This window comes from Elgaria multicarinata, chromosome 2 (assembly GCF_023053635.1).
Source record: "Elgaria multicarinata webbii isolate HBS135686 ecotype San Diego chromosome 2, rElgMul1.1.pri, whole genome shotgun sequence".
Taxonomy (NCBI): domain Eukaryota; kingdom Metazoa; phylum Chordata; class Lepidosauria; order Squamata; family Anguidae; genus Elgaria; species Elgaria multicarinata.
Window position 1 is genome coordinate 173,214,868 of NC_086172.1, and position 12,475 is coordinate 173,227,342.

At 44.5% G+C, this 12,475-nt stretch overlaps 1 protein-coding gene across 1 annotated transcript in view; it reads right to left on the reverse strand.

The window, feature by feature from the left end:
• Positions 1-12,475, reverse strand: part of PRKCH (protein kinase C eta) — a 154,772-nt gene that overhangs the window by 21,435 nt on the left and 120,862 nt on the right. The gene's annotated exons all lie outside the window — the stretch shown is intronic.

Consider the following 12,475-nt stretch of genomic DNA (forward strand, 5'->3'; position numbering starts at 1 on the left):
GGCATAAAATTATTACATTTGGTATATTAAAAGAACAGTATATTCAAACAATTATTACAAATTGAATTTACTTTCTTACATTTTTACATTTTTTTTTAAACAAATGGAGCTGCAAGCTCCTGAACTGTAAGGAACACCTGAACTGTAAGGAACCTCTTTAGTTTTGCCCGTTTAAGAGGAGCAGGCAAAAAACAATTCAAAACAAACAAACAGAAGGAACGATCAACATTAGTAATAAAGAAAGTTATTTATGTCTCTGCTAGTCCTCCACAGTGTCAAGCAGACATAAAGCACTAATTCCCATAATAAAAAAAAGAAAGAGAAAAAGGCAGGGACCAAGCTTCCATGAATATGCAAGAAATTTAATCAGACTCATTTTCTGTCCTATAGCTATCAGTATTCGTTTCGGCAGTGCCGCCTAGAGGTAGAAATGCATCTTGCTCTTGCATTTGAGAGTTGTAGTCTCAGTTTGCAACTAAGGCCATAGCTAGACCTAAAGTTTATCCCTGGATCGTCCAGGGGTCAAACCTGTTCATCTAGGTGACACACAGGGGATCCAGTGCTCAGGCAGGGGCGGACCCTGGATGATCCCAGGATAAACCTTAGGTCTAGCTGTGGCCTAGGACTTGCTTGTCCGTAATGCACAGAAATGGTAATAATCTGATACTGTATGTAGTTTTTAGAAATCATTTGAAGAAGAAAATATCTGAACACCTTGTCTTAAACATTTTATTCATCATGCTAAAACAAAACAACCCATAATCCATTTTTTCTTCATTTTTTTCATTCTTTCCAACTTTTCAAAAAAAAAAAAAAAACCTAAAAAAGGCTTTAAAAAAACAATGGGGCTTCAGGGGAAACGATCCCCCCCCACAAATTTTTCATTTCTCCCCCCCTCCCAGGCCTTCCTAACCCCATTGGGTTCCAGTATTATGGGAAAGGGAGAAAAATGTCTCCCTATCCCCATTCTCCACACCATGCATAATTTTGTACACCTCTATCATGTCTCCCCTCAGCCTCCTTTTCTCCAAGCTAAACAATCCGAGTTGATGTAACCTTCCCTCGTAGTGGAGATGCTCCAGCCCCTTCATCATTTTAGTTGCCCCTTTCTGCAATTTTCCACACCTTTTTTTTTAGGTGTGGTGACCAGAACCGTACACAGTACTCTAAGAGTGGTCGCACCATAAATTTGTATAATGGCAGTATGATACCGGCTGTTTTATTCACAATTCCTTTTATAATACTTAGTGTGGAGTTTGCCTTCTCTTACAGTGGCCACACAGTCCAGCGAAGCTTCTGGCTTCCAGCAAAAGGCTTAGCCAGGTGCCTCCAGAAAACCCACAAGCTGGGAACGACAATAATAGCCCACCACTGCTAATCCCTTCCCCACCACCCATTCAATGGCATCCAGAGGAATACTGACTCCAAAGCTGGAAAAGGAAGTGGGGTAAGAAAAAGGAAGCCAATGAAGATCATAACTAGAAGAGGCAAGGAAACGTTTGAGTGAAAACACAAGACGGGTGGTCGAGTTCAAAAGGGGAAGATGTTGCACATGAGAGATGGATAAACTCCAACTGGAAACAAGAGTGTTACGGGAATTATGTCTAGAAGGAATAAAGGAGTGAACCAACATTTCAACAGAGGGGAAAAATGAAACACCAGATGGAATCACTTCAGCCCCCTGGCAGGACGCAAGATAACCGCTGCCGTTCCAGGAAAGAGCAGTCGAGTAGCAGCTCCCGATGCAATTATTTGTATTTGTGCTTTTAACCTGTTGGTTGTTTTATTATGGTTTTAATTTTTGTGAACCGCCCAGAGAGCTTCGGCTATTGGGCGGTATAAAAATGTAATAAATAAAATAAAATAAATAAAATAAAGCCCTAAAGCACGGGGGTTGTGAGTGAGCGAATTCTCTTTGCCAGGGATGAAATATGGCTCCTCTCCTGACATTCCAGGTATATAGTACTATGCCCAGGGTGGGAGTGGTGTCAGGACGAAAGGTGACCATAATGTCTTTATCTCCGCTATTTTGCAGAGCTGCTGTTGAACAACAATGAACCAAGATTATCCCTAGATACTTTATTACTGAAGGCTTTAGCATCAAACAAGGATTTAACTTGTTCAGCCTTCCCCAACATGGTGCCCTCCAGACGTGTGGGACTACAACCCCCATTATTCCCAGCCACTGGCCATATGGACTGGGGGGTAATGGAAGCTGTAGTTCAGCACATCTGGAGGGCACAAGATTAGGGGGGGTGACCTATGGCAAAAAATGCTTCTGGAGGAGACTCATCAGCTTGACAGTCTTTTAGCATTCAAGAAAGCTATCAAGACTGATCTCTTCCGGCAGGCCTATCCAGGGGAATTTTAGGATGTTTTTAGGATGTTTTTAGGATGCTTTTAGGATGTTTTTAAACAGTGTATACCATGTTTTTAATCAGTATTTTATGTATTTTACGCTTGTTGTTCCCTGCATCGATCCAATTGAAGAAGCGGTTAAGAAATATATTATTATTATTATTATTATTATTATTATTATTATTATTATTATTATTATTATTATTCCCCCACCCCTCCATAAGGTACCACCCATAGTACTGATCCAGGCCTTCTTTGTCATGACCAACTCCTTTCTCTTCTTCTTGTGTCTCCTCCTCTTCGGAGTTCAACGCCACTCATCAATTTTCTCCTTTCAGTTCTCTGCATTCCCCCATCCCTGGCTCAAATCTCCCTTTCGCCTCTTCTCGTTCCATTCGGGATCCATCCATACGGGATGTCAGGGATGCTTTAGGGTGGATTCCTGTCTTGAGCAGGGGGTTGGACTCGATGGCCTTGTAGGCCCCTTCCAACTCTGCTATTCTATGATTCTATGATTCCGCCTTCTCTTCCTTGTGGACTGTGGGAATGCTGTGGATGTCATATATCTTGACTTCAGCAAAGCTTTTGACAAAGTGCCCCATGATATTCTGATTAACAAACTAACTAAAGGCACAGTTACAAGATGGGGGATACTTGGCTCAGCAATACTACAAAAGAGAAGGATCTTGGAATTGTTGTAGATCGCAAGCTGAATGTGAGCCAACAGTGCGATATGGCTGCAAGAAAGGCCAATGCTATTTTGGGCTGCATTAATAGAAGTATAGCTTCCAAATCACGTGAGGTACTGGTTCCTCTCTATTCAGCCCTGGTTAGGCCTCATCTAGAGTATTGCGTCCAGTTCTGGGCTCCACAATTCAAGAAGGATGCAGATAAGCTGGAGCGTGTTCAGAGGAGGGCAACCAGGATGATCAGGGGTCTGGAAACAAAGCCCTATGAAGAGAGACTGAAAGAACTGGGCATGTTTAGCCTGGAGAAGAGAAGATGGAGGGGAGACATGATAGGACTCTTCAAATACTTGAAAGGTTGTCACACAGAGGAGGGCCAGGATCTCTTCTCGATCCTCCCAGAGTGCAGGACACGGAATAACGGGCTCAAGTTACAGGAAGCCAGATTCCAGCTGGACATCAGGAAAAACTTCCTGACTGTTAGAGCAGTACGACAATGGAATCAGTTACCTAGGGAGGTTGTGGTCTCTCCCACACTAGAGGCATTCAAGAGGCAGCTGGACTACCATCTGTCAGGGATGCTTTAGGGTGGGTTCCTGCATTGAGCAGGGGGTTGGACTCGATGGCCTTGTAGGCCCCTTTTAACTCTGCTATTCTATGATTCTATGATTCTACCAGATCACGATCTTCCTTTACCTCTTGGCCTCCCACCTTCGCAATGTGCCTTTGCAATGTGCTTTTGACTATTGCTTTCTCTTTCACTCCTCCTCTGCCGATCCTGCTTTTCTCCCACCCCGCTCTGCGCTTTTGCGTCTTCCCGCATGCAGCTTTGGCATTCTGCTAATCTCCATGATCCGCCCCTCCTGCACTTGAGGCTTCTGGGCAACGTTAGGCTCGCTTATGATGCACCTGACGTCAACTGGCCTGCCTGGCATTAATACCATCTGAAAAGGGCAAAACTTTATTTGGGCAGTCAGAAACGGAATCAGCCCAAGGCTTATGTGTAGTTCTTGTCTGTCACCATAACAACAAGAAAATGCACCCTCCCACTCCCTTATATGCAGACATTTCCATCCCTGGTTCAATCAATCTTCAAATACCCTATACATGCTTTGGCAGGTTCTAGTCTTCTTTAACATTCTTGAAATACTGTAATAGATTGATAGATATCTTAGGGTCCAATCCTATGCAGGTTTAGATAGAAAGAAAAAGTCCTACAACTCCCAGCATGCCCCAGCTGGCCATGTAGGATTTTTGTAGGATTTCCCCCCCCCAGTCTAAACATTTTATTTATTTATTTATTTATTTATTTATTTATTTATTTATTGCATTTTTATACTGCCCAATAGCTGAAGCTCCCTGGGCGGTTCACAAAAATTAAAACCATTCAAAGTATAAAGGAAAGGAAAGGAACCTCTCGTGCAAACACTGAGTCATTACTGACTCTTGGAGGGACGCCAGCTTTCACTGACGTTTTCTTGGCAGGCCTTAAATGGTGGTTTGCCGTTGCCTTCCCCGGCCGTTATTCTCTTTCCCCAGCTAGCTGGGTACTCATTTTACCGACCTCGGGAGGATGGAAGGCTGAGTCAACCCGAGCCAGCTGCCTGAAACCAGCTTCCGCTGGGATCAAACTCAGGCCGTGGGGAGAGTTTCAGCTGCAGAAACTGCTGCTTTACCGCTCTGCGCCACACGAGGCTGTTCAAAGTATAAAACAAACAGTATAAAAACATGATATAAAATACAATATAAAAGCACAACCAGGACAAAATCAGCAGCAGTACAGAAATACAAATTTAAAACGGCAAAGTTAAAATTAAATTTATAGACTGTTAAAATGCGGAGGGAAGAAAAAGGTCTTCACCTGGCGTCTGAAAGAATATTGTGTAGATGCCAGGTGAACCTCCTTAGGGAGCTCATTCCACAGCCGGGGTGCCACAGCAGAGAAGGGCCTCCTCCTGGTAGCCACCTGCCTCACTTCCTTTGGCAGGGGCTCACGGAGAAGGACCCCTGAGGATGACCTTAAGGTCCGGGCAGGTACATATGGGAAGAGGCGTTCCTTCAGATAGCCTGGCTCCAAGCCATCATCATCATCCTCATTTATGGATGTTTAGGAATACAACTCCCAGCATTCCTGACTATTGGTCATCTTGGCTGCGGCTGATGGGAGCTGAAGTCCAGAAATCTGGAGGGCAGCAATTTGGGAAAGGCTTAAGGAAAGCGATGTAGTGAAAATTCTGCTTTTCGTTTTTCTTTCCTTTCATCTGCAAATTCTGCAGGCCTCCACAAAATAAACGCGATACATCATGTCAGGGCATATGGCATCCTCAACATGGCATGCTAAGAGAGCATTAACATTTAAGAGCCTTAGCTTATTATATTTAACTTGGTTAAATTATTGGCAATTAGAACAGTGGACTAAAAAGTGGGTAAGAGATAACGGAGATTGTAGAGAATTGACGAAGTTTGAGGAATTAATAGTTAAGAAAGAAAATGATAGGGAGAAAAGAACAGTGTTAAAAGGGTTGATGAGTGAAATATATAGAATATTGGTGGAGAAAGGGTTGATGGATAATTCAGGCAAAATGGTTTGGGAGACAGATTTGAATGTACAAATAGGACAACAGGGCTGGGAGGGACTATGGAAACAAAGAGCGTTGAGAAATATGTCAGTAAGAATAAAAGATAATTATTTTAAAATTATATGGAGGTGGTACCTAACTCCGGTTAGATTGAATAAGATAAATAATCAGCAGTCAGCAAACTGTTGGAGAGGTTGTGGGGGTAAAGGAACGTATTTACATATGTGGTGGGAATGTAACTATGTTCAAAAATTGTGGAAGATGGTGTTTTTGGAGATTGAAGAAATTGTGGAAATGAAGATAGAACGAACACCAAAAGTTGCATTACTGTCACTATTTGAAGATTTTAAATGTAAAAAGGAAATCAAGGAATTGATAACGAATTTGCTGACTGCAGCAAGATTGATTGTAGCTAGGAACTGGAAGATTCAAGGGGAATATTCTATTGAAGAATGGTATAAAGAAGTATGGGATATAGCTATTAATGATAAATTGACAAGTAATATTAAATGGAGAAGAGGTATAGCTAAATCAAATGATTTTGAAGGAATTTGGAAACAGTTCCTAATATTTGTGTTTTCAAAAGGAAGTGGGAAACCACCAGCAGAAGGAAGTATGAGATTCTGGAATCAGGAATGAGATCCCGAGGTGGGGGTGCACTTCTATGTTAATTTTGATTATGTATTTAGATAAGATATTATGTATTCAACGTTTCAATATTATGTAGTATGTTGTTGTCTTTTCCTTATGAGAGGATGTAATGTGTATGTTTAAGTATTGTAGTTTTTTTTTTTTTTTAAAGAGCCTTAGCTTATTGCGGCTTGTGGGTGCAGCAGCCTCACCAGGAACCATCTGCAAGCCAGAAGGCAAGGCCCGGCTTCCAGAAATCTGCAATAATGTGGTTTCAAGTTATTCTTGGCTCGGACTTAAATCCAGTTGAGCAAACATTTGTTGCTGTTCCAGGTTGGATTCAATGGCCTTATAGGCCCCTTCCAACTCTACTGTTCTATGATTATATGTATTACTGGGCCGATGCAACAGGTAAATGACATCCGAGATGCACATGCACAGAGTTTCTGAGAAACTCCAATAGGATGTGGCGGCTATCCCCAACAGCTTTGAAGAAAGGTTAGATACATGGCAGACTGGTCTAATGAGAGCTACTAACCATAAGAACATAAGGACGGCCTTGCTGGATCAGACTCTGGTCCATCGAGGTCAACATTGCGGTCCAGAGGTGGCCAGATGCATACCTCCAAGTGCTCACAAGCTTTCTGTTTGTTCCCAGCACCTGGTCTTCCAAGATAGATTACATCCAGGGCCGGTGCTACCATAGAAGCCACTCAGGCGGCCGCCTAGAGCGCCAAGCTAAGAGGGGCGCCGGGCACAGAGCAGCACTCACGCGCGTTGGCTGTGAGCCGGCCTGGCCCGAGGATTCAGCTGGGCCTGGGCGGGCGAGATGGCACCCCACTCCCGCCCAGCCGAAGCGAAGCCAGGGACACTGGGGTGGGGCGACTCCACGTTCGGACTTCTGGAACGCGCCCGGAAGAGAGAGAGAGAGAGAGAGAGAGAGAGAGAGAGAGAGAATGTATGGGTGAATGGGGTGCATGGGGTCTTTGAGTGAATGCATGAGTTCATGTGTGTGTTTGTTCGGAGTGAGTGATGCTGAGTGTGTGTGTGCACACGCGTGTGAGTTGGGGGGGATGGTTTGGAGGAGATATTCCTATTAAATAACGCATTTAAGACCCATAGACGTTCCTTTCCAATTTGTTTGCTATAATTGGCATGACGTATTTCTTGCACTTTAAAATAAATTTAGCCGTTTCAAGTTTTGTGCTTCTTATTTTTTCCAGGAAACATATGTTCTTAAAAATCAAAGTTGGCATTTTTTTGGGGGGGGGAGTGAAAGTAGCTCACCTTGCCTAGGGTGCAAAATAGACTGGCACCGGCCCTGATTACATCTGTATAAGGAAGTTCCATTTCGGCCTCAATTCTATCAAAGTTTAGGCAGGAAAAGGGTCCGCAGCTTCCAGCATCTAGAACTATGCCCAGGATTGTGGGGTGCAATGGGAAGCAGGCACCTAGTTTATGCAGCTGTATTTCTCTCAGGCGTCTGGAGCATGTGTGTGTTTCGGACAATTTCTATTTAATTTACTTATTTATTTTAAAACATTTCCTGGCTGCCTTTCAGGGCAGAAGTCCTCACGAGGCGGCATCAGTGCTAGGAGGGAGGGAGGCTAGCAGCACATCCCTTTTGCAAGCCACAGATGAGTCGTGGGGGCTAAATTTGGCCAGACAGGCCCTGCTGCTTTCTGCATCCTCTGCCCATCAATAGGAAGAGGCTCTTTTGCTGGGCAATTTGGTTGCTAACTTTGGACAGTGTGAACACTGTAAATTCCATGCCACAGGAGAAAATTGCTAAGCTGTCACAAGAAGTCCGCCCAGCCTGAGTCATCCAAAGGGAGGTGAAACAAAAAAACACAAAATTCCAGAAAGCCATCGCAGTACGGCATTACAGAGAAGAATATTAATAGCTCAGTTCCCCACATGAATTCCGTTTAACAACAATCCCTACGTGTTGAAGCAATTTGCCCTGGCTGATCCAGAATTATTATGAATTGTGAATTGTTCAACAGGCGGCATCCGGAACGTAACACAGTATGCCAAACTGCACCCACAGCAGAATTAATTTGTAACTATTTTTGTTGTTGTTGGAGCAGGTGAGCATAGGGTGACCGTATGGAAAGGAGGACAGGGCTCCTGTATCTAGAGGCATTCAAGAGGCAGCTGGAGGCATTCAAGAGGCAGCTGGGCAACCATCTGTCAGGGATGCTATTACTCTTGCTATTTACTGTGTAATCTGTACAGCACCATGTACATTGATGGTGCTATATAAATAAATAAATAATAATAATAATAATAATAATAATAATAATAATAATAATAATAATAATAATAATAATAATAATAGGATGCTTTAGGGTCCCTGCATTGTGGATTCCTTTAGGGTGGATTCCTGCATTGAGCAGGGGGTTGGACTCGATGGCCTTGTAGGCCCCTTCCAACTCTGCTATTCTAGGATTCTATGATCTTTAACAGTTGTACAGAAAAGGGAATTTCAGCAGGTGTCATTTGTATGTGGGCAAGAGGGCAAGGCTCCTCCAGCTTTATTTATTTATTAAACTTATATACCGCTCCCATAGCCAGGGCTCTCTGGGTGGTTTACAGAAATTCTAAAATTGAGGTAAAAACAAGTATACAAAATTTAAAACTCTAAAACACAGAACATACACACATAAAGCATTAAAAACTGATTAAAAACTAAACATGTGGGTAATTAGGATGTTCCGCCATATGCCTGGGCAAAGAGGAAAGTCTTAACCTGGCGCCGGAAGGATAGCAGCGTTGGCGCCAGGCGAGCCTCATCAGGGAGATCATTCCACAGTCTGGGGGCCACCACCGAAAAGGCCCTGTCCCTCGTTGCCACACTCCGAGCCTCTCTCGGAGTAGGCACCCGGAGGAGGACCTTAGATGTTGAACGTAGTGACCGGGTATATTCACGTCGGGAGAGGCGTTCCGTCAGGTATTGTGGTCCCAAGCCGTGTAAGGCTTTATAGGTCAAAACCAGCACCTTGAATTGGGCTCGGAAACATACAGGCAGCCAGTGCAAGCAGACCAGAGCAGGTGTTATATGGTCAAACCTTCTAGTTCCCGAAATCAATCTGGCCGCTGCATTTTGCACGAGCTGCAGCTTCCGAACCGTCTTCAAAGGCAGCCCTACGTAGAGCGCATTGCAGTAATCTAACTTGGAGGTTACCAGAGCATGGACAACTGAAGCCAGGTTATCCCTGTCTAGATTTAGCTTTAGCTGCTGTGATGAAGAGGGAATTTCACCAGGTGCTGCATGCATACGAATGACACCTGCAGAAATGCTATACAACTGTTAAAGATACAGGAGCCCTGTCCTCCTTTTCATATGGACACCCTAGATGAGCACAACCTTAAGCCAATGGGTCAGATCCAGCCCTCTGGGCATTGCCAAATGACTATGCCCCCTTTCCTGGAGCTTTAAGTAAGACTGGGATAAATTCCTGGAGGAGAAGGCTATCAATGGCTCCTAGTCCTGATGGCCATGTGATACCTCCAGTACCAGAGGCAGTAAGCCTATATACACCAGTTGCTGGGGAACATGGACAAGAGGGTGCTATTGCACCATGTCCTGCTTGTGGTTTCTCAGTTGTCTAGGGTGACCCTATGAAAAGGAGGACAGGGCTCCTGTATCTTTAACAGTTGTATTGAAAAGGGAATTTCAGCAGGTGTCATTTGTATATATGGAGAACCTGGTGAAATTCTCTCTTCATCACAACAGTTAAAGCTGCAGGAGCTATACTAGAGTGACCAGATTTAAAAAAGGGCAGGGCATCTGCAGCTTTAACTGTTGTGATGAAGAGGAAATTTCACCAGGTTCTCCATATATACAAATGACACCTGCTGAAATTCCCTTTTCAATACAACTGTTAAAGATACAGGAGCCCTGTCCTCCTTTTCATAGGGTCAGCCTACAGTTGTTAGCTGGTTGGCCACTGTGTGAACAGAGTGCTGGACTAGATGGACCCTTGGTCTGATCCAGCAAGGCCCTTTTTACGTTCTTTAAATCACAGAGCCTTAAACCAAACAATGCTGGTTTCTTGGTGGTTTTCGTCACACACGCTTTGCGTTGGGCCTCGCCCCCTTTGCCTTTGACTCCGCCCACTATGGGACTGCAGCCCCTAAGAGCTTCTCTGAAATGGAATTTGTCTCTCGGGCTGAAAGTGGTTCAACAACCCCATGTTCGACGTTTGTGGACGGGGTAGAGACAGACATCTGGACCAGGGCGTTGCATCAATTTGCAAATTTGCAAAACGAAAGCCAGGTTTCCAGTAAGTATTGTAACACAGACAATTAGAACACATAATCTGTTCGAACAAGATGCAACAGGTAAGATGTAACATTAAGCCCTCACTCCAATGGTCTCGAAGTAGCAGCGAGATTAGCTTTCACAGCTTTGCCAATGTGCTTGTCAGGTCCTACTCAGAAATTGGAGGGAGAGCACTCCAGAGTTTAGAAGAAGAGATTCAGGAGGAAAAGCCCATTCATGCGTGCTCAGTAAATGGGCCTCTGCAAGCAATGGTAAGCTCAAACATTTTTTCCTGTCAATTTTAATAACTGGACGGCTTCATAGCTAGACAGGCAGTCCCTCAGATAGCCAGGCCCTCAGCCATTTTAGGACTTCAAAGTTTAAAACCAACACCTTGAATTGAGTCCAGAAAACCATGAGCAATCAGTACAAAACTTTCGGTACTGGAAGGACATGAGCTTGATATTGTGCAATAGTTAGCAGCCTAGTTGTGGCATTTGGCACCAATTGAAGCTTTTGGTCTCTCTTTTAACGGTAGCCCCAAGTAGGGCACATTGCAGTAGTCTAAACCAAGGCCTGAATAACTGTTCCCAGATCAGACTCACTCCAAAAAGTGGCAGCTGAAGCATGAAACATAAGTGTGCAAACACTTCTCTGTTGGGCCTCATCCGTTGCCATGTGTCAGGTGAGAGGACACCCTGGAACACCGCTGCACATTACAGGAAGGGTGGGCAGCTTTTCAGAAGTTTGTCCACCATTGCTGACCTTTGCATGGAGGAACCACAGGGTTCCCAAGGAGGTAAGCTGGAAACCTCTGCCTCCATCCCTTCCACGGCCGTTAAAATGCCAGACGAGAGGTGACAAACTCTCATCCTGTATCTCAGAGGGGGGTACACGGCAAAGAAAGAACCTTTCATACAAACTGGGGCACTGAGACATTTCCCAGAACTGCATGGAAAATACTACTTCACTGAAGGTATGACTGGAAAAAAAATCCTTCCTGGAAGACAGTAGCAGGCAGACTGGGTAAATCCCAGGGCGATCAAATAACCAGCAGCCTAGACCTGTAGCAGATCCTTTCATCCCACTGGACGGAGGCCCTGGAAGTTTCCTAGCCTATCCAATATCATTCTCCTCTGAACAGTGTTGCTATTCTGTTCATGCCAAGGAAGCAGAGCGGTAGGAAGCTCCCTCCTGGATCCCTCCACGCAAGGGCACACGAATGAGTGAGGAAAAGGACTGGTTTGGTCTTTCTCAGACTTTCATATATTACTTCAAAAGGAAGAGGTGAACTTTCTGTTAGCTCCCAGGAGAATGGCCAGCTGTCCTCCGAGGAACCGTGGAATAATCCAGTCAATATTCCTTCCTGCTAGGGCTGGCTCTAGGTTTTTGAGGGCCATTGGGGAAAGACACCCTCAATTCCTCCTCTTTTCATCACTGTGACCACTTATTTAACAAAGTCCCATGAGAAGAGACTGAAAGAACTGGGCATGTTTAGTCTGGAGAAGAGAAGATTGAGGGGAGACATGATAGCACTCTTCAAATACTTAAAAGGTTGTCTCACAGAGGACGGCCAGGATCTCTTCTCGATCCTCCCAGAGTGCAAGACATGGACTAATGGGCTCAAGTTCCAGGAAGCTAGATTCCGGCTGGACATCAGGAAAAACTTCCTGACTGTTAGAGCAGTACGACAATGGAACCAGTTGCCTAGGGAGGTTGCGGGTTCTCCCACACTAGAGACCTTCAAGAGGCAGCTGGACAGATATGCGTTAAGGTAGATTCCTGCAATGAGCAGGGGGTTGAACTGGATGGCCTTGTAGGCCCCTTCCAACTCTATTATTTTATGATTATTTACTTATATATTACACTTCTATACCACCCAGTAGTTGAAGCTCTCTTATTTGTTTGACGGAGGATTGAGCCAGTGAGCGAGGAGGCCGCAGCGTCTCCTGCTC